We start from the raw sequence: 20,997 nt of genomic DNA, 5'->3' as shown, positions 1-20,997 counted from the left end.
GTCTTCTGAGGGCTATCTGAGCTGCTGATAGGCCCTCTTTCTCCCCATCCTGGGTAGAATCCGCCAGGTCCCACCTGGTCCCAAGCAGCGCCATTTTCCTCCAACCGCGTGTTTTGCGTGAGCCAAGGCTTGTTGGTGGAATCCAGTGACGCAAACCAGGCTGCATTCATCCATCCGGCGTGGGACATCTTCTACACCAACCAGGAACCCGCATCTGTCTTCTTTAGTGCAATACTGACTTTCTTCTTACCGGTGTTTCTCCTTTTGCTCCTTCATCCGGGTTAGCAGGGGATCCTGTTCTCCCTGGACTCTTCAGTGCTTCTTGGACTTGGTCCCCTTCGTCCACAGGCCTTCAGGTCCAGGAATCCATTGTTGGTGTCTTGCAGTTCCTTCTGGTTCTTGCATTATATTTTAACACGACTTCTAGTTTGTTTTAGGAAACTTGCTGTATTTTACTCCTGCTTTCCTATGCTCTGGGGTGGGGACAATTACTTAACTTTGGTGTTTTCATACACTCCAAGCACCCTTCTACACACTACATTTGCCTAGGTGGCAAACCGAATTTTGCATTTCACTATTTTACTATGTGGTTTGTGTTCCTCCTAGGCTCATTGCAACCTATAGTGATTTTCGCTATTAGCACTATTTTCTTACTGCTTACTTACCTGTTTTTGGTTACTAGTGTATATATTGTGTAATTTATTTACCTCCTAAGGGAGTATAGTTTCCAAAGTATTTTTGGCCTTGTGTCACTAAAATAAAGTACCTTTATCTTTGTAACACTGAGTATTGTATTTCATGTGTGTGAGTACCGTGTGACTACAGTGGTATTGCAAGAGCTTTGCATGTCTCCTAGTTCAGCCTTGGCTGCTCTGCCTACAGCTACCTCTAGACAGCCTGGCTTCTATACACTGACTACATTTCACTAATAAGGGATCACTAGAACTGGAATAAGGTGTAAGTACAAAACCAAAGAGGCGCAAACCCTAAGGATGGAGAAGCCCCGTTGAAGGGCAGATTGTAGTTAAAGGGGAGGTGCTGACTACTCACTGTCTGAGCAGAGCTGCGTGGCAGGCATATCAAGATGGCGGCCACGACTGGGAGGTATGCCGTATCCCGAACCTTGCTGGAGCCTGCCCTGCTGAAGCCGCTGAGACCGACTCCAAGGTCACCACGTGGGTGGTCTGCCAATCCGCATGACCTTGCACAAAACGAGAGCCGGACACCCCCGTGAGATGAGTGTTGGAGGCGATACAGGATGCAGCTGGCAGCAAGATCAGAGAGGCCAAGAGAGCAGAGTGGCATAGAACTGGCGAGCCTTTGCAGTGGGGAAAATAGAGTACGCAGGGTCACGCTGGGAGGTGCAAGAGCCTAGTAAGGCGTTGGTGTGGCAGGGGGAGTCGTCCTAAAGTGCAGGTACGAAAATAGCAGAGACGTGCCTTTGGACCGCGGTGGGCCTTCTACAGTGCTGCCACGGGCGCTGCAGACCTGGCAAAGGATAAGGATATTGGCCTTGCCACTGCTCCTGCAAGTGAGTGGAAACGGAAGGATTGAGATTGACTTGGAGTGGTGGATACCTGCCAGTGTGCACGGACCATAGTCGGCAGAGGAGAGCTGCTTGCAAACTGAACTGCTCCCCACGAACTTCAGCGCAAGGCACTGTTCACGGGGAACCTGGCAGGCCGCTTAAGGCACAGCAGCCTGCACAATAAAACTCTGCATCATCACCATAATTGCTTTTGGGATTTTGCAGGGCTCCAACAGCAGGACAGGCCCAGCAAAGTGGGAGACCTAATGGCAACCCAATAGACACTAATCCCTCATTGCTACCTAGAGGCAACACAGGGCACCCTGCAACTAGGGGTAGCTGGGAGGGAAAGGCCTGAAGAACTACAAATGGCCACCGATGAACAACCGGGCTCACGGGCTCTGCTGATGACCTAGTGGAAGGGGGCAGCACAACCACCCCACCAGTGGGAAGAGCCACCAACACAACTTAGCTGAGGAGGAACTGTCCCTGGAATCAGGAAATTGAAAACACATCTACCTGACACCTCGGCTGTAGGGGCCTCTCTGGGTCTATGGCACTACAGGAAGGTCAATCAACTTACCAGTCCTCAGGAGCCTCGACCATAATAGATATAGAGAAAATGACTAGGAAAGAAACTGGGAGCAGAGAACTCACTGCATGCAGGAGTCGTCTGAGGCCTAACCCAGGAGAATGGGGTTCCATCTTCGCACCAGGAGCCCCCAGAAGGCCCAACGCTCCAGGACATACTACAAGCCAAACTGGCCTTAAGGGAGGCACCAAAATTGACACCTTGGTGACGGATATGGAAATACTATGGGATGATCAGACTCCTTGCGGAGTGAGTCACCAAGGCAGGGAACTGGCTGAGGTACCCCTGGTTTTGTTATCAGCAAATGAGCGCCTAGTCACCTCAGAGTCAAGGGTTTGAACACTAGAGTTCAGAGTGGAAGACACAGAAAATAAGTCGCTCTGAAATAATATCCTTGTGGTGGAACTGCCAGATAAAATGAAAAACAATGACATGCTGTCATATCTGGAGCACTGGTTGTGTTAAGATATTTGCACCACAGGGCTTCTCCTCACTCTGCGCTCTGGAACAGGTGCACAGAGTATTGGCAAGGCCACTGCTCCCGGGGGCTCCGTAGTGCCCAGTTGTGGCATGCTTGCTGCACTAAAAAAGACCAAGACCACATTTTCAGCCTAGCCAGATGAAAGGGAGATCTTACAGTTGAGAACAGTCTTGTACGCATATTCCCAGACTTTTCCAGAGAAGTGCCATGAGCAACCTTCCTCAAGGCGAAGAAAAAGTTTAGGGAGCTGGTCATTCCCTATGCAATGCTGTTTCCAGCCTGGGTGAGAGTGGCAGCACTGGAAGGAGCTCTATACTTTTTGACTCTGCAGGAGGTCTGGGAGTGGATGGATCGGTAATCCTGACTGCAGCAGGACAAAGTCATCTTGGCAGACACCCTCCCCAAGCCAGATGAAAACTGAGATCATCCCGCCTCAGTGGGTTGCCCCAACCACAGCGGAAGCATGCAGAGAAAGACAGAAAGTGATCAAGGTGGTGGCCTCGATCAGTGGAGGCGGCACAAGCCCTACTTCTGCGATGGAAGATGAGGAATAGCAGGATTCGGATATAAATCTGGTATCCAGCTCTTCTGGGACCTTATACAGCGAATTGCCAATAGTCACGTCTGGCACATCTGAGGACAATTGAGAATGGACATGCCGCAGCTGCTTGAGAGGGAAGATTATAGTGCCTTCCCCCAGAGACAAGGGGTTTCCTTTTAGTACTGGATTGCTGGGTGGAGGGGCACCTAGCAGGAAGCTTCACACAGCCTCAGTTCTCACTTGATATTGCATGTGGGTTTTCCCACGAGTGCTTGTGATTTCCTTGAAAGTTTGGATGTGGGGTCATTGCCTATTTATCCAGGGATGTGGGAGTTGGGTTCAAAGTTGTTTGTTTATTGGGAGACTGTGAGGCTTGACCCCTGGAACCCAATATACCTGCCTTCTCCCTGGAGACAGTGATGCAATGAGTGGTCAGCAAATGGTGTTGGTGGTATGGATAGATAAGCATGAATGGTGACTTCAATTAACTATAGGGTCCGCTCCTCAAAATTAGGGAGATGCGCACAACAACTGAGCGATACAAAGTATTTTCCTACGTAAACAGGAGATGGATCCAAATTGCAGTGCTGCAGGACATGCATTTGATGGCTAAAGAGGGAGCAGCCTTACAGAGAAGGTGAAGGGGTCAGACATATTACACCACTTACTCTGACTACACACTGGGGACCCTAATATGGATAAGGGCAGGGGTCACCTTTCAGCGAGCTGGGGAAGCTCTAGACCCAGATGGTAGGTATATGTTTGTAACTGGCAGACTGGAAAGCTGCAACAAAGATCTAGTCAGTGTTGATGCTCCAAACACAGACCTAGGGACCCCCGTACTTCACCTGATTCAATCAGCAATTATGGGAGGGGACTTCAATTACATAGCTGATCCAACCACTGACATCTTACCCTGTGTGTCACACAGCCCATTGTTTAACACATGCTTTATTCGATCAGTCGATCATCAAAGCGAATATACAATAATAATAATAGAAATAAGAATAAAACCAATGATAATAATAATAATAATACATAGATAAAAATATAACACATGGGTGCCTAAGAGCATGATTCAATTAAAATTCTCAGTACACATAATACACATAATACGGTTTCAGCCCCCCTCCTGCAGTTCTTATAAAAGTAAAAAGTAAAAAGTAGGGCTCTGAATTAAAACACAGTCCTAGCAATGGAATTGCGTATTCGCCATGCTACTACTAAATATTTACTGACAGCAAGTATTAAAACCATGGAATGGTAACTTTTTAGGATCCTCAAAGCGGAGGCACAGTCTCTTATCCCCATTTCGCGACAAATGTGACGGATCCACTTAGACCTAGGAAGGGAGTAAGCAGGGCAAAAAACCATAAAATGTTCAAACGTTTCCGATTTTGCACCACAAACCGGGCATGTACTTGTATCTGTTTTTACACCCCATTTGCACATCAATGACTTCAGCGGCAACGACCCGAAACAGAATCTGACATATAAGCTTTTACCGAGAATGTCAGGAATATTGTCTAAGTATGGTTCAAATTGTGGATACCACTTAAAATCTGTAAAACGATTTGTTAAGGTGCCATAGGTTCAGTGGGTGATATAATCGTTGCGTACATAGGACCAATATATGCGTTTCAGTACAATGGAGTGAGCCTTTTCTAGTTTATGGGGTTCCTCCCAAAAATGGCTGAGGCCAAGTTTGTTAAACCAACTGGATACATGTTTAACCCAAGGAATAGATGTTGAGTTGGAGCACATTAGCAGGTCGTGGAGTGAGGTCTTATAAACATCTAATTCAGGGACAGTCCATAGTCTTATCCAATATAATAATGGTCTTAAAATAATGAGATCGGCTATGCGTCTCAGGCCCAGATCTAAGAACAGTGGTATCAATGGAGTACTAGGAGGACAGGCATACAAGGACCTCGCAAAACTGTTCTCACTGATAGTGAGCCTGTTACAGTCAGAAAAACCCCAGACCTCTGCTCCGTATGCAGTGGCACCCTGTGCTCTGGCAATATAGATCTTAATTGCCGGGGAGATAGTTTTTGCTGTTGTACCCCTATAGAAACACAGGATTGATGCCGCACCGTGCTGTAGGCGACCCACACTTTTATTGATCTGTTCTGCCCAGTTCAGATAATCAGTAAACCTTATACCCAAGTAATCGATGGAAGAAACCTTATCCAGGAGGTTCCCTTCTAAATGGATAGTACATTTCTTCCGTACTCCTGAACGGAACGCCATTAACTTGTTTTTTTTATGGTTCAGCTCTAGGCCGTGATCTTGACAAAAGGAGTTAAATCTATTGATAAGAGTTTGGAGGTCCATGGGAGATTTAGAAATAAGAAGAGAGTCATCAGCGAAAAGAAGGATTGGAATTTTTTGGGCGCATAAGGTGGGGGCATCATTCTGGCACGTCATTAAAACCTGTACAACCTCATTGATAAAAATAGAGAATAAAAATGGTGCCAACACACAACCCTGGCGAACACCCTATTTATGGGGATTTTTTCCGTTAGTTCGCCTGAGTTTCCCCATCTCACCTGCGCATATGTGTCCTCATACAACCGCTTCAAAAGTTGGATTAAGTTGGCCGGAGTCCCTATTTTTTGTAGCACCTCCCACAACTTTTCCCTCGGGACTAGATCGAATGCTGATCTCAAATCAACAAAAGCGATGTATAATGGTTGTTTTGCCAGGGTTGTATATTTCCAGTACAGAATGGCCAGTCTAAAGGCCTGATCTACTGTACTGATCCTTAGTTGAAATCCAGCTTGAAGAGGGGAAAGAATGTGCTGATCTTTGGCCCAATGGGTTCATCTACCTAGGAGTTGCTTGGCAAATATTTTTTGGATGTTATCAATTAGACTGATTGGTCTATAGTTTGTCGGGAGGTTTGCGTTACCCTTTTTATGGATGGGGATAATTTCTGCACCCTTCCATGTCGTGGGAATCTGCCCCCCTTCAGCAATTTTATTGGAGAGTGTGTTGATGTACCAGGTCCAGACTATTGGTTCTGACGAATAAAGATCCCCCGGAATTTTGTCTGGACCCGGAGCTTTCCCAAGTTTTAACGTACTAATAGCATTGGCTGTTTCTTTGGTAGTAAAGTGGATATGGCTCTTAGAATCCTGTGGGCCTCCTACGAGGGGAGCTGGCCCGTGATGCTCATCAAGAGTAGAGAGAAAATCTTGGCCTGCTTCCCCTGTAACTGAAATTGTGGGGGTCTCAATTTTTCCATATAGGCCCGAAAAATGCTCGACCCATCTTTCTGGCTGTATATGGCTTCTCACACCAATCCTGCCCTCTCTCTCGCTTCCCTAACTATTCCCAAAACAATTTATTGTTGTTGGATTGAGTAGCATCCAACAACTCCTGCCAGGTAGTGTCTTCCCAGATTTGGTTTGCTCAGGTAATGGATTCTTTATAGATACGTCTAGCTAGTAGTATTTCCCCATGGGTTCCTTCCATGAGGGCACCTTTTAATCCTTTCTTGGCCGTATGGCAGGACTCGTCAAACCATGAGCTAGAAGTAGCTCCTTGGTGTCTTGCCCCAACCTTCCTATAAAATATACGTTGTAATCTAATGATCATATTTTCATGTATGGATAAGAAGGGGATATCATTGGAATCATGGTCACTGTATGGAGCAAGGATGTCTATGAAAACCTGATTAATCTCGCTTAGCAGATAAGGATTTGACTGGACCTTTGGCCACTTGACCTTTGTAGATGTGATGTTCATGGTAGGAATGGGGACCAAAGTAGTTTGTTTGTTCAAGGTCCTACCAAAAACATCGCCTGACATAGAGAGTAGCAAGGGATAATGGTCGCTTTCGTTCTAACATCCACTTTCATATCATTCAAAAAGGGCCACAATCTCACATCCACTAGGAAATAATCGATTACGCTTGTAATTGAACCACGTTTGAAAGTGGGTGCAGTATCCAGGTCAGAGGGCATGCGGCCATTACATGCCCTGGGACCATGTTTCAAACAAAGGGATGCCAATTGGATAGCTACACGGGAATTAGAGCAGTTGTTATCACTAGTCAGTTGTGCAATCCCCCATATTTGATCTTCATCCTCTGTGAGACCGGTTAGTATCACAGAGGGTTCAAAGGTGCAATTTACATCCCTGGCTATTATTAGGTAGGAGGTTGATTGTAAGGTGTCTAGAAAATCAAGAAGCTGTTTTAAAACTTGGGACTCAACCCCTCGCGAAACCGAATGGACATAAACATTGACAAAAATTATGGTAAAATCCTGTTGGAACGTGATTTGTAGCCCCATCAGGTCTGGGCTATCAAACTTTTGAGTCTTGTATGTGCACTGCACAGCTTTGTTTATTAACATCAAAAGTCCTCCTTTGGCTCGACCCGTCAATTTTGTGGAGGGTTGAGCAGCCACATCAAAGGAAAGAAACCCATCCAGGGTAGTCAGCTCTTCAACCCATGTTTCTTGAAAAAGACATATGTCTTGGGTGTTGATGTACGAACACCAGTCAGTATCGTCTAATTTCCTCCCAAGGCCAGCTAAATTCCATGTCATAATTGATATGCCTTTTTCCTCAAAGACCGGGCTTAGTAGCTGTGGTTGGGCCTCTCAGGAATCAACTCTGTGTCGGTAGGTCCATCAGAAATCATCGGACTGGGTTCAGCTAAACTAATCCCAAGAGTTGTTCCCTGGGCTGTTGCCAGTCATACTTTTGCGAACTGGCAGACCAAGTGATGCCTGATAGACACTTGGTGACAATTATATCCACAGGCTCGAGATTACTCTTTTCTTTCTCAAGCCTACATAAACTACACAAATGACTCAAAATGTTTCTTTGCACACCTGATGTACATAGCAAAGCACATGATGTACAATACCTGACAAGGACGATCTGTGAGCCCAACCCTGTCCTTCAGCTGCAGAGGGAGAGCCATAGGCCCCTCATTTTGACCTGGCGGCTAAAACCAAAGTCACTTGAGGACTCAGTCTACCATGACGTGATAGAGGAACACATACAATCGTACTTTAAGGAATACGAAGGCACAGCATCCTCCTACCTACCATGTAGAGTGGGACACCTTCAAGGTAGTAACCCGGAGCAAATGCATAGCTGAATCAGTGTGTGTCAGGGCACGCTATTGCAGGAAGTCACAGTGGCAGAATGAGAACTGAGGGAACTGGAAATAGACTGGGGCACCCTGAACTGCAGCAAGCCCCTCTAGATGCTAAGGAAATACTAGCGGGCATGTTTAGAAACTGCACTGCTTTGATTACAAACAATATATGGTGAGGGCTTATGATGAGCGAGGCAAAGCAGGGTCCCTCCTGGCATGGATGGCAAACCCAGTGAAGAGAGGTTTGCTGATAGTGGAACGCAACACTGATGAAGGGGTAGGCTATATAGGCAGGAGATAAATCAACACTTTAACAACTATTACACTTCCCGCAATGTCAGTGTCAGAGTGCACTGAGGTAGAAGTACATGCCTTCTTAGAACCATTACCAGCTCCAGATCTTACCCGAGAGGGCGTGGTAGGGACATAACATTGCCTGAGATTAGGGCAGTCATCAAGGGATTGACCCGAGGAAATACACCAGGAACAGATGGCTTCCCATTATGCCACAAACATGGACCAGTTAGCCCCTAAATAGGTGGAGCTCTATAAAACCCAGGATCTGCTCAGGAGGCGCTAGTGATGCCACTACTGAAAGCAGGCAGACAGGTCCATGATAGAAAAGCATATCAACCATTGGTGATGCTAAATACAGACTATAAACTCCTTAGCCGAAATATAGCCATTAGACTCCTACCCCTTATTGCCCGACTGGTACACCCTGATCAGGCAGGATTCATACCAGGATGTAAAACGGCTCAGAACACGAGGCGTATCCTCATCTTGATGGAGGCAGACACCTATGACCGTAAAGAAGCAGCAGTGTTTGCTGTTGATAGTGAGAAAGCATTTGACAGCTTGGAATGGAGATTTTTGCTTGGGGTACTAGAATGCTTGCGGTGTCGGACGCACCTCTTGTGTGAGGCCTTGGCTGAGCGGTCCCTTCAACGGTAGAGGTTGTAGTCTTTGAGGCTGCGTGCTGCACTGGGGTGCCTGATCATCATCTGCGTATATCCCTCTCCCTTACTTACCGGTTATGATTTCCTATGGCGTCCTTTCTGGCATTCTGTGGTGTGCCCATAGGCGTCCTGCTGTTTCCTTCTTCTGCATCCATAACGAGCGCTCAGCGTCCTCTGTCCTCCTGGATCATGGCGGGCTTCGTCCTTTGGTGTCTGGTTTCCTTTTCCCTGGTGGTGCTCGCTATTTCTTCATGGTGACCTGCAAAACATATACAAAAGTATTTGATAAAGATTTGCAATCCAGGAAATAAACAGTGATGTAAACTCATAAATTGAGAAACTTGATACATTTATGAACAGTGTAAATACTGGGAGATAAACATTGTTAATCCTCTGAATGTTATTAATACTGAATTGTGATTTGGTGATACATTGTCCTGAAGGACTGCTGTTTAGGTTACTATTCCGCAACTTAGAACCTCAGAGTCAGACACTCTTGGTAGGTGATAGGTGACTTACATATACAGTGTATGTTTCCCTGCATGAGTTTTCCTGAATTAACAGTTCTGTTTCATAGATATAGCAATGTTTGCCCAACAAGGAACCATTTTTTCACTAGGAGGGACATTGGGTATGCAGAGTGGGTTGCATATTTTTGGAAAACCAATTTTTCCAATTGTACTAAGCACTAAAGTTGTGCTATTTGTTTTATTTACTTTTTTATAGAAGCTAGAAGACAACCGCAGCGTCGTCCGGTGGAGGCTGGTGTCTGCTTTGATCAAGCTTTTTCCCTTCGTCCCAGTGGGTCAGGCTTGACCAGCCTTGTGGTCTGCTTGATTTGCAGGGAAGCAGGGAATAACTTTGTGTCCACTTCACTCCTGTGAAAAGGTAAAGCCTGACAGAACTAAGAACACATATAGAAATTTTGCCCGAGTGAAATGGAGATATGTGAGTTTACCCTGGCTGAGCTAGCTCATATGATTGGCAATTTACAGAAGGAGATGCAGGAGTTGACATGGAGTTGATGCTCTACAAGGGGCAACCATTGTGCCTCCTCCTGTTTCCAGTTTGAACCAAGAGGGGTAAGTCCTCAGATGGGCATTCTGCACAGTATGGTGCAGCTGGGTCTAGTCAGGGTACTGGTGCGCCTGTCATTCAGGTCACCACTTCCCCTTCTATTCCTTTTGGCCCTCCTGAGCACTTTTCTGGTGATCCCACCAAATTTGCTACCTTCATAAACCAATGTTGGTTAAATTTTATTTGCAAACCAGCTTGCTTTCCTAATGATCAGTCTAAGGTACCCTTTGATTTGTCCTAAATGGGGGGTAATGCTGCAACGTGGTTGATACCTATAGCCGAGAAAGATGACCCATTGTTCTATAATTATTGAGCCTTTAAGGCTGAGTTGAAAAGGCTGTTTGACTGTCACACTTTTATTCAGCCTATGGACACTGAATTATTGAACTTATGAAAAAGGAGCAAAGATTTATTGATGTATATTACCGTATACAATAGTGGCAGAAACAGGATGGCCGGAGAGTAAAAGGAGTTCCCTGTTTTAGAAAGGGTCACGTGATGAATCATAGGATTTAATGGCCCAAGTAGTTGACCCCACAGAAAACTGTAGTGACCTAGTAGTGAAGCTGGACCACCGCCTGACAGAACGTAGGGGAGATAAAGGACAACCTGACACTAGGATAATGGTTTATAAGGAAAAAAGATCTGCCCCTGACAAGACAGACAAACCAGAACTCCTGTAGATAGGAAGTCTTAGAGGACCTTTAAGTGATGAGGAAAGACAAAGCAGTAGAACATTAAAACGTTGTCTGTATTGTGGAAACAAAGGCCATTTCTTTGTATGTTTGCCCAGTAGAACTGAAGAGAAACTAGGGCACCAAGAACCCAGAGAGGCGAACACACCTCAGCACAAACGTCTTGCATTCAACAATATTGTCATATCTAACAGCTCCTGGGGAGAGGGCACGGTTTGCTTCAAATTACTAGTAGACTCATGAGCTACAGGGAACTTTATTTATCAATCCTTTGCCTTGCTATATGGTGTTCCATGCAAACAGAAAGATCAAGTTGATGAAGTCAAAATTATTGATGATAGTGCCCTGAAGACAGGTCCTATAACACATTCCACTAACGCCTTGCGGCTTGACATTCAGGGAACTCATATGGAGATGATTTAATAAGATCTTACACAAGCTCCCCAGTTTCAGGCTATTTTGGGAATACCATGGTTGGAGACCCATAATCCAGACATAGATTGGAAAAGTTGGCAAGACCACCTTTTGTTCCTATTATTGCAAAGAACATTGTTTCAACAGACATTATAGTTCATATTCAGAAAACGTTGCAGCAGTATTTCTCGATGGGGCTGTTCGTCAGAGGGTGGCTTATCTTGATGACATCTCAGTCTACTGCCCTTCAATGACAGACCATGAGAAACATGTAAGAGCTGTGCTACAACATTTACGAGAGAATAAGCTCTTTGTAAAATCAGAGAAATGCAAGTTTTACACTTCTGAAGTCTTTTTAAGGCATATTCTCTCAACAAAAGGAGTTAGTTTGGACCCGCAAAAAGTTACAATTATTTTGCAGTAGAAGTCTCCTAAAACAGTGAAGGAAGTACAAAGTTTTCGTGGGTTGGCCAATTTTTTTCCGACAATTTATAGATCAGTTTTCCATCTTGGTAAGCTCCATAATACAGTTGTTAAAAAAAAAAAAAAGGAGTAGTATGTAAGTGGACTGAGTCAGTAGAAAAAGCATTTCAGCAATTAAAAAGGCCTTCATCACTGCACCAATTCTGCAACATTCCTGATACTTCACAACCATTTATAGTAGAGGCAGATGGGTCTCAAGTGGCAGTTGGAGGGGGGGTCTTATTGCTTAGAACTAAGGAAACAGGTCAACTACACCCAGTAGCCTATGTTTCTCACAAACTTAGCCCAGCTGAATTAAGTTACTTGATGGGTGACATTAAAAAGGCCTTTGAGGATGATGGCCTTATTTGATGGCCGCATTGCATGCTGTCACTGTGATCACCCAAATCTCAAATTCCTAAAGTCAGCTAAATCTCTATCTATGAGACAGCTTCGCTGGACCCAATTCTTTACTGCCTATGATTTCGTAATCCAATTCCATGCTGGTAGACAAAATGGGAAAGCAGATGCATTGTCACGTCTTGGCCATAAAGTTGAAGAACAAGAAATCAATCCCCTCCATTCATACCCGCTGACTGCATTTTAGGGACAATAATGTCTGAAACAGTTTTTTTAGCAGATGTAGTTAGAGCACAACAAACTAGAGAAGCACAAACGGTTCTTCATAAACAGGATAAGAAGATGATAAACTATGTGTATTAAGTACAGAATGGTTTATTTGTTCCCACTTTAGTCTTAAATCAACAGACATTATATTGGTGTCATAACCATATGCTTTTAGGGCATCCAGGAGGAAAGGAGACAGTAGAATTGGTTAGGAGTCATTTTTGCTGTCCTACATTGGTGACTGATGCAAAGCTGTTTGCAAAAAGATGTACGGTATGTGCTCAAAGTAACCTACATCAGGCACCTTCTGGCTTACTGCACCCTTTACCCCTCCTCCACACCGTGGAATTCTATCTCTGATTTTATATCAGATCTACCTAAAACAGACCACGGCTATACTGCAGTCATGGTTCGTGTAGAAATGTTGTCTAAAATGGCCCATTTTACACCATTGCTACGGTTGCCAACTTCTAAGACACTTGCGGGTATATTTTTGCAATCTATAGTAACTTTGCATTGTCTGCTGTTAATAATTGTGTCCGATTGGGGACCTCTATTTATCTCAAAGTTTTGGAAAGAATTGTGTGGAGCTTTACAGATAGAATTCCATATGTCCACTGGTTATCACCCACAAACAGACTGGCAGACAGAGAGAGTAAATTAGTGTTTGGAGCAATACATCGTGTGCCGGTGCTGAGTGATACTGCCGGATGGGATAAGTTACTTTGGGCTGCTGAATTTGCCTATAATAATGCACAACACAATTCTACCAAGGTAACCCCATTTCAATGTAACTATGGTTTGCATCCCCATTTTCTGTTGTTTTCCTCAACCCATACTACGGAGGTTCCAGCAGTTCAAAATTATTTAGCACAAATAAAAGTTTTTCAGCAAACCGCACAACCAAAATTGGATGAGGCAAAGCTGACGTATAAAGAAAATGCAGATGAACATTGAAGAGCGAGTCCTGATTATCAAGTTGGAGATCAAGTATGGTTATCAACACAATATCTCCACTTGAGGGGAACACGAAAATTTTGAACTCGGTACATAGGCCCTTATCTGATTATCAAAAAGATTAGTTATGTTGTCATGAAACCGGATCTACCCCTCAAATACTAGTACACCCCGTTTTTCATGTGTCTGTTAAAATCAATCGTTCCTGGAACTGTGCTCCCAAGAAACCCCTGATTATTATGGTTAATAATTAACCAGAATTCGAAATAAAGGCAATTTTGGACTCTAAACGGGTACATAACAGATTTTTTTATCTGATTCACTTGAAAGGATATGGACCTGAGGATCACGCCTGGGAGCCTGCTTGTCACATACATTCCTCCCACCTTGTACATCTCTTTCATCGTCGGCATCCTGACTAACCTAACCCTGTAGGGAGGACCCTATGGGGGCGTACTGTTGGGCATGCCGCCTGTGCAGCATCCCAACTAAGCAGTCCCTTTAAGGGTGGAATGTGTAGCCTTTAAGGCTGCATGCTACACTGGGATGCCTGCTTGTCACCTGCGTGTTTCCCATTCCCCTGTACTTACCTGTTACGCCTTCCTGTGGCATCCTTGCTGGCATTCTGTGCTGCTCCTGTCTGTGTCCCACTGCTTCCATCTTCCTCATTCACACCGAGCGCTGAGTTTCCTCCTGGATCACTGCAGGTTCGTCCTTTGGCGTCTGGTTCGTCGAGCTTCATTTTCCCTGGTAGTGCTTGCTACTTCTTCACGGTGATCTGCAAAACATAAAGGCAAAGTACATTAAATGGCAAACTCTTCATGTTTGGTAACATTCCACAGACGTTTGGCAAATATAGAAGTATACTTATCTGATGTATTTCTGTTTAAGGAATTGGGGTGTTCAACCGTCTCTCTTTGTTTTAAGGAAATTATCAAGATTGGGTACTTTGATCAAGATTTGGGTACTTTGATAAACATTTATAGTCCAGGAAATGAACAGTGATGTAAGCTCATAAATATAAGAAACTTGGTACATTTATGAACAGTGTAAATACTGGGGGATAAACATTAGATTAATCCTTTGAATGTTATTCATAGTGAATTATGATTTGGTGATACATTGTCCAGAAGTACTGCTGGTTACGTTGGTATTCTGCTACGTAGAACCTTAGTCGGACACTCTAGGTGATAGGTGGCTTGACTTTTGAGATGTGTGTGTGTGTGTGTGTGTGTGTGTGTGTGTGTATATATATATATATATATACATATATATATATATATATATTCATTAAAAAACTACAAAGGTTACAAGGACGTTATAGTTAGGTTCTGCATTTACTCATACAAAACCGTAGGAGTTCAGCAGTAACTATAACTCGCACCCTAGGGTAACTATAACTCGCACCGTCGCCCTGCATGGCAAATTACTCCATATATGATATCATTGATGACCTCTTCTATGCCACCTTTTATATTCTCACTTCAACATTTGCAGTAAAATTATTGATCAGACAACTGTGCATGGCAAGGGCGTGAGATATAGTTACCTTAGATACTCTTTAAAGGGCTTTTTCTAAAATAAAAAATAATATTAAAAAATGCAGGGGCCACGAGGGAGCCTTTAAGGGCTCCCCCCAATGGTCCCAGATAGCCCATAAAGGGCAAAAAAAATATATGTAAAAAAAAAACAAAAAAAAGGTATAACTCAAGTGTGAAGGTCACAGACCTTCACACTGAGCATTCAGGGTTCGAGTCCAGCCGGACTAGTTTCCCTCCCCTTTTTTTTTTTTTTGAGCAAAAATGTTTAAGGCTCATACTGAAAGGTGATCTTACTCCTTTTAATAACAAATACATTTTTGTGCAGAAATATCTCATTCTAAGTATATCATACATCAAAGCCTACAAAACTTGCTATCTCTCTCTATCTCTTTCAGTATTTCTCCCACTCAAAGACCCACTCAGACACTTAAGCACACACTCACAGACCCACTCAGAACCTCGTAAACCAACTCAGAGCCCCAGACAGACCTTCATGCACCCCCTCACACACCGACTCAAGACAGTTATGCACATGCTTATACTCTCACACACACTCAGACGCAATGACAGCCTCAAGTACCCACTCATATACTCGCACAGACATTTACATACTCTCTAAAACAAAGATGTGTGCACTCTCACACCCAGGCAGACACCCTTACAGCCACTATCACCCCCTGATAACCCCCTCAACCCTATTCTGACACCCAGAGAGGCTGGGGCCAACTTCTGCCGCACAGGGCCAAAGGGACGTGTACAACATTGGGTTGGGTGGTTAGGGAGGTTGGCCGCAGATTCTGGCTGCAGGCCAGGTCTTGAGGGCAACCTCCGAAAATTACTATGCGTGAAACAAAACATAGAAATTCACTGAAAAACCAAAGTTACAGGGACGTTAAAGTTAGGAAATAGAATTTAAAAAAAAAACACAGAAATTCACTTAAAAAAAGAAAGGTTAGGATCACATTTTAAAGGTACCAAACCATAGAAATTCACAAGTTAGAGTTATCTCAATTAACTATAGCTAGTGCCCTATGTTATCTATAACTCGCACCCTCGCCATGCACTTATAACTACCCCACAAATTACGGCACTCTGACATCTTTGATAACATCCTTGATATTATCAATGTCATATTTGCAGTAAAATGTTTGAGGAAAAAACTGTGCATGGCGGGGGTGCGAGTTATAGTTACCTTAGGGCACAAGTTATAGTTACTTGAGGCAACTCTAACTATAACTGGTGAATTTCTATGGTTTGTTATGTTTAAAATGTGAGCCTAACTATAACGACCCTGTAACCTGTAGCCTTTGGTTTTTTAAGAGTGTGTGTATATATATATATATATATATATATATATATATATATATATATATATATATATATATTTATTTTTTTGGTGTATGTTTCCCTGTATGAGTTCTCCTGAATTAACAGATATAGCAATTTTCAGCCAACAAGGAACCATTTATTTCCCCATGAGAAAGGAACATTAGGTATGCAGGGGTGGGCCGTATATTTTTTGGAAAACTACCTTAGAAATTGTACTAAGCACTAAAGTTGTGATATCTTTTTTTTTTTATAGAAGTTAAAAGGCAACCCCGACCTCGTCAGGTGAAGGCCTGTGTCTGCCTTGATCAAGCTTTGTCCCTTCGTCCTGGTGGGTCAGGCTTGACCAACCTTGTGGTCTGCTTAATTTGCAGGGAAGCTGGTAATAATGCTGTTTTCATTTCGCTCCTGTGAAAAGGTAAAGCCTGACATGCGGCTGGGCAATGGCTTTCTCACATGGTCGATGTTGCTTTACACAGACCCCACAGCTAGGGTACGGACGGACTGGATCATATCTGAAAGTTATGGCGTAGGGTGGGGAACAAGGCAAGGATGCCCTGTCTCCTTTGCTGTTTGCGCTGGCAATGGAACCACTGGCCAGTCATGCAACAGCCAGGATATGTTCCCAACCCTGCCTGCATTGCACTCTATGCAGATGATTTGTTGATGTTCTTGAGGAACACAACAACCAACCTATGGGGAGCCAGGGACCTGCTCTGGAAAGCTGACTCTTTATCAGGACTTAGAGTCAACTGGCAGAAAGCAAATTTATTCCCAATGGAAGTCGACCCTGACATCCCCGTCCCCCGAGGGACAGTATATTCTTCAGTAGGAATTACCGTGTGGTCTTATTTAGGTGTGAAGATCTATCATGACCGGGGCGACTGGGGGGGGGGGCTAGGAGACTGGACCATAGCAGGAGCCATAACGATGGAAGACTTATTCAAAGGGGGGGGGTCCTACCCTTTGACGATTTCTTATCTCAGTTTGATTTACCACAGGGCCACTTCCTACTACACGGAGCATTAATGATGGCACTCAGCAAAACCTCATACAGCATGTCAATATGTTGTCCGGTCATCGGGCACAATTATTTCTGTAATGTGCCTCTATAGGGTAGTATGGAACAATATGCTACAGCCTCTGGTGGCCCGGAGAGCCCACTGGGAAGAGGACTTGGGGATCCCTATACCCAAAGGTTACTGGGAGTATATACTAGAGAGGCCACCCAAAGTGTCCAGAAATGCCTGATTTAAATTAATCAATTACTATGTATTGCATAGAGCGTATATGACCCCTGGGTGCATTAATATTCCCACACGACCAGGGCGTTGTGTCCAAGATGCAGGGAGGGGGAAGCTGAACTCTTACATATGTTATGGCTTTGCCCACCACTCTGATTATTGGGAGGAGGTAACTACAACAGTAGCAGATGTTATATCGAGAGAGGTCCCACACACCTCAAGAACTAAGCCTTTCTAGCAGATTTCAGGACCTATTGTCTATACTGGTGAAGAGGGAAATCACCAGGACCTGAAAGGCCCCTGGGGGTCCCCGAATCACCGTCTAGCATAAGCAACTCAATAGATGGGTGGGGTATGAGGGAGAGGTATTGCTGCATGAAGCCAGGAGAGGACGGGGATCCCTGGATGCGTCCGGGCTTGGGAGGCATTGGAGGATTACTTGAAGGAGCCTAATTAGTGATCACCAATTGGGTCACTGGGGAACTCACCAGCTGTGTATTCCCCACAGCTAATGTAGCGGAAAGATCTGACCGCAGTAAGGAGGCCACACAGCGAGCTGCCACAGTCATGACACAAGTGCGCTGATAGCTCTTGAGATCAGGTAGGGGCAAGAGGATACTGTTGATCAAGCTCTATACAAAGATGTCAACATGAATATGGGGCATGGCTTATGGGCGGGGATGGAGAGGGGTCAGAGTGGAAGTTGTATACATGACCATCTAGGAAACCAGCTGCATATCCTTGACGCATACAATGTCCAGAATGATACAGAAATGGGCGTAGATTGTTTCTATGCAAAAAGCTCAAACTTTGTTTACAAACAAAATGTTGCCTTCTCTCACTAATTATCCTCAGTCCTAGTGCTTTCTCTCACCTTTTTATTTAGTACTTCATTTCCCATTTGATTATCACTAAGCATCTCAAATAATAGGTTTTGCTGTTATCCAAATTAATAGTAACCATTTTACCAAACTCAGAAGGTTGAAAGTTTGAACAGACCTTCCTTGTATTAAAAGTATTGACTTGCCATTCACAATAGATGTCAGGAGTGAGTGTATCATTCAATTAGCATTCTTGCAAGCATATACCTTGTGACATATAGCATATGACCTACGCATCTATACATTTCTGCTGCTAAAAGGGCTATGACCAATGTGGATTTGCTTAACATGGATGTATATACACAAATCTACATCTTTTCTGAAAACACAAACAGCATATGGTACCCCCTGATACAATACTTCTGCACACAGAATTCCACCAAGCAAAGTGAGGTTTCTGAGAAGTATAGCACTGGTGAGAAGTTGTTTGTTAGAGGTTTTCATAGTATAAAATGCTCTGATCAATAGAGGCCTTAGAGAAACGTTCAGACAGTGCTTAATTTGAGCCAGTGGTTTCTGGTGCTCCGCACTTAATTGTCAGCACTGGTCTAGTGACAGTCCACCACATGGTTGCGCTGTTTGTCAAATTTTGAGATGAGCAAAACATCCGTGTTTAATCGGTCATGTACGTTAAAAATAAATAACACCGGTTGCTCCCACCATTATTATTGCATTGGGTGGCCTGGAACAGTTTGAATTATCACACTTGTACCAGTGCAATGGTTTGTACTTGTGTTGCTTTTGTCACTGGCAGCGCTGGCGGGGGAAATGGATGGTGTGGCCTGCAGGGGCCTTCCAAGAAGGGCCCTGGCACTTACTTTGTTTTTAAAACTAATTAATAACTTTTTTTCAGAGGTTTATTGTCCTCTTTCTTGATCATCAGGAAGGAGCATCCTAAATTAGGAATATCCCAACTTCTGACAATAAGGGGATAGTTTATTTCCGTTGGGCTTCCTTATCATGGAAAGCAATTTTCAATGGAACAGGGAAACTTAGCATATATTTAACCAGTCTCCAGTATTCGAAGCCCAGCCAGTTGTTACAGTAGGATAACATCACATCACAGAAGATAGATCACTTACGGGATTTGGGCTTACAGCCGAAATCACGTATGACTGCAGTGAAATGCACACAGTAACAAGCATTGGCAAAGCTGATAGAGCTGGTGTTGACTGCTAAGCTTATGGCTTTTGCAGTCGTTTTGTAGTGTTTTTTGCAAAATGTTACTGACCAAGAAGCTGTGAGGCCCTCGTCACTCTAGGAAACATTGGGTGAAGGCAAAAATATTTTTGGTCTCACAAAGCTATACTGTCACAATAGACCCTTTCACAGTGAAGACTGCCATTGTTATTTAGTGGTTGAAGTGGGCTGAACCATTGTCTCTTGCGCCTCTTACAAATTTCATCAGTTAAAATGTCACTGGCACAATAATACACGAGTAGATGAAGAGGTCTGACTGAAAGACCCTTTAAGTCTGTATATTATGACCCTGGTTGGCTGGGGCCTGCGCAGCACCTAGAGAGTACCAACCCTGAGGCTTGCCCCATCTGTACGAGCTCCGTGACCTGCTTGAGGCCTGCAGTAACCGCAAACCAGCCTTCCCCACTCCAGTTGCCACATGCTGTGAGTACTTAAGGCCTGGGAGCCAGAGTCTGGCTTGGAATATGAGTGTGTCTAAACTGGGGGAAGATGTTCTCAGGAGCAATGCCTCTGGCGACCTGTAATCCCGTTAGAAGTGGGAGAACATTGCCCCTTCTATTCCTCAACCAGCTCCATTGGATACACTGGACTATGGAAAGACTGCGCCTCCACTGTGCGCAGACTCACCTCGTTCACTCCAAGCCTTTTTGCTTAGACCGTGAGGGGGCAATGGTATTCTACTTCTCTGAGCCATGCCCGTCCTGTGATTGACTGGTACAAATCCTGACACCCTCTAGTGGGTCTCAAACACATCGGTACTAGCCGTGCAACATTTGTTTTAGACCATTGCAGGAGTGACACCCTTCCCGAGCTTCCACTCTCAATACTTACCACCCCTGCAGTCAAGCAGCATGCCATGCTGCAAATCTGGAAGGACAACCCACTGACCTTCCTGTGAAACAAGACCTCCTAGCGGACTCAGATACGCCAGCTCCCTCTCCTACGCTGATGACTGGGGGTGCTCCCACAGTACCCATCTCACAGGCACATATGGATCATTTCCTGCAGGAGATTTTCTCCGAAATCATCTCGCTTAAGTTGGACTTCAAATCCGACATCAAGGACATTTGGTGCAATGTCTCTGAGATAGTGGAGCATGTGGACGAACTGAAACAAACAGTTGATGCCTGCTCTGCGGACCAAGACATGCTATGGGGTCGGGTGGTGGCGACCGGACTCAATCCCTGACATCCTGATGTGTGTCCACTTTTTGACAGAGATAGAAGTGGTTCTGCAAGCCTCCAGAAGCAAGGCTGGACCTGGTGTTTTATGACCACATCATCCAACTCTTCCAAGATCTATCTCCTGTCATGCTGCATTGATGGCACGACTTCAAGTTGATCACCGACAGAT

At 44.4% G+C, this 20,997-nt stretch overlaps 1 protein-coding gene across 1 annotated transcript in view; it reads left to right on the top strand.

Moving 5' to 3' along the window:
• The window catches only part of RAPGEF3 (Rap guanine nucleotide exchange factor 3), a 1,225,478-nt gene that overhangs the window by 139,401 nt on the left and 1,065,080 nt on the right, over positions 1 to 20,997 (top strand). The window lies entirely within an intron of this gene.

The sequence above is a fragment of the Pleurodeles waltl genome, chromosome 4_2, assembly GCF_031143425.1.
Source record: "Pleurodeles waltl isolate 20211129_DDA chromosome 4_2, aPleWal1.hap1.20221129, whole genome shotgun sequence".
NCBI lineage: Eukaryota > Metazoa > Chordata > Amphibia > Caudata > Salamandridae > Pleurodeles > Pleurodeles waltl.
Note: the sequence above shows the minus strand (reverse complement) of the source record. Positions and strands in the feature narration are given on the sequence as shown.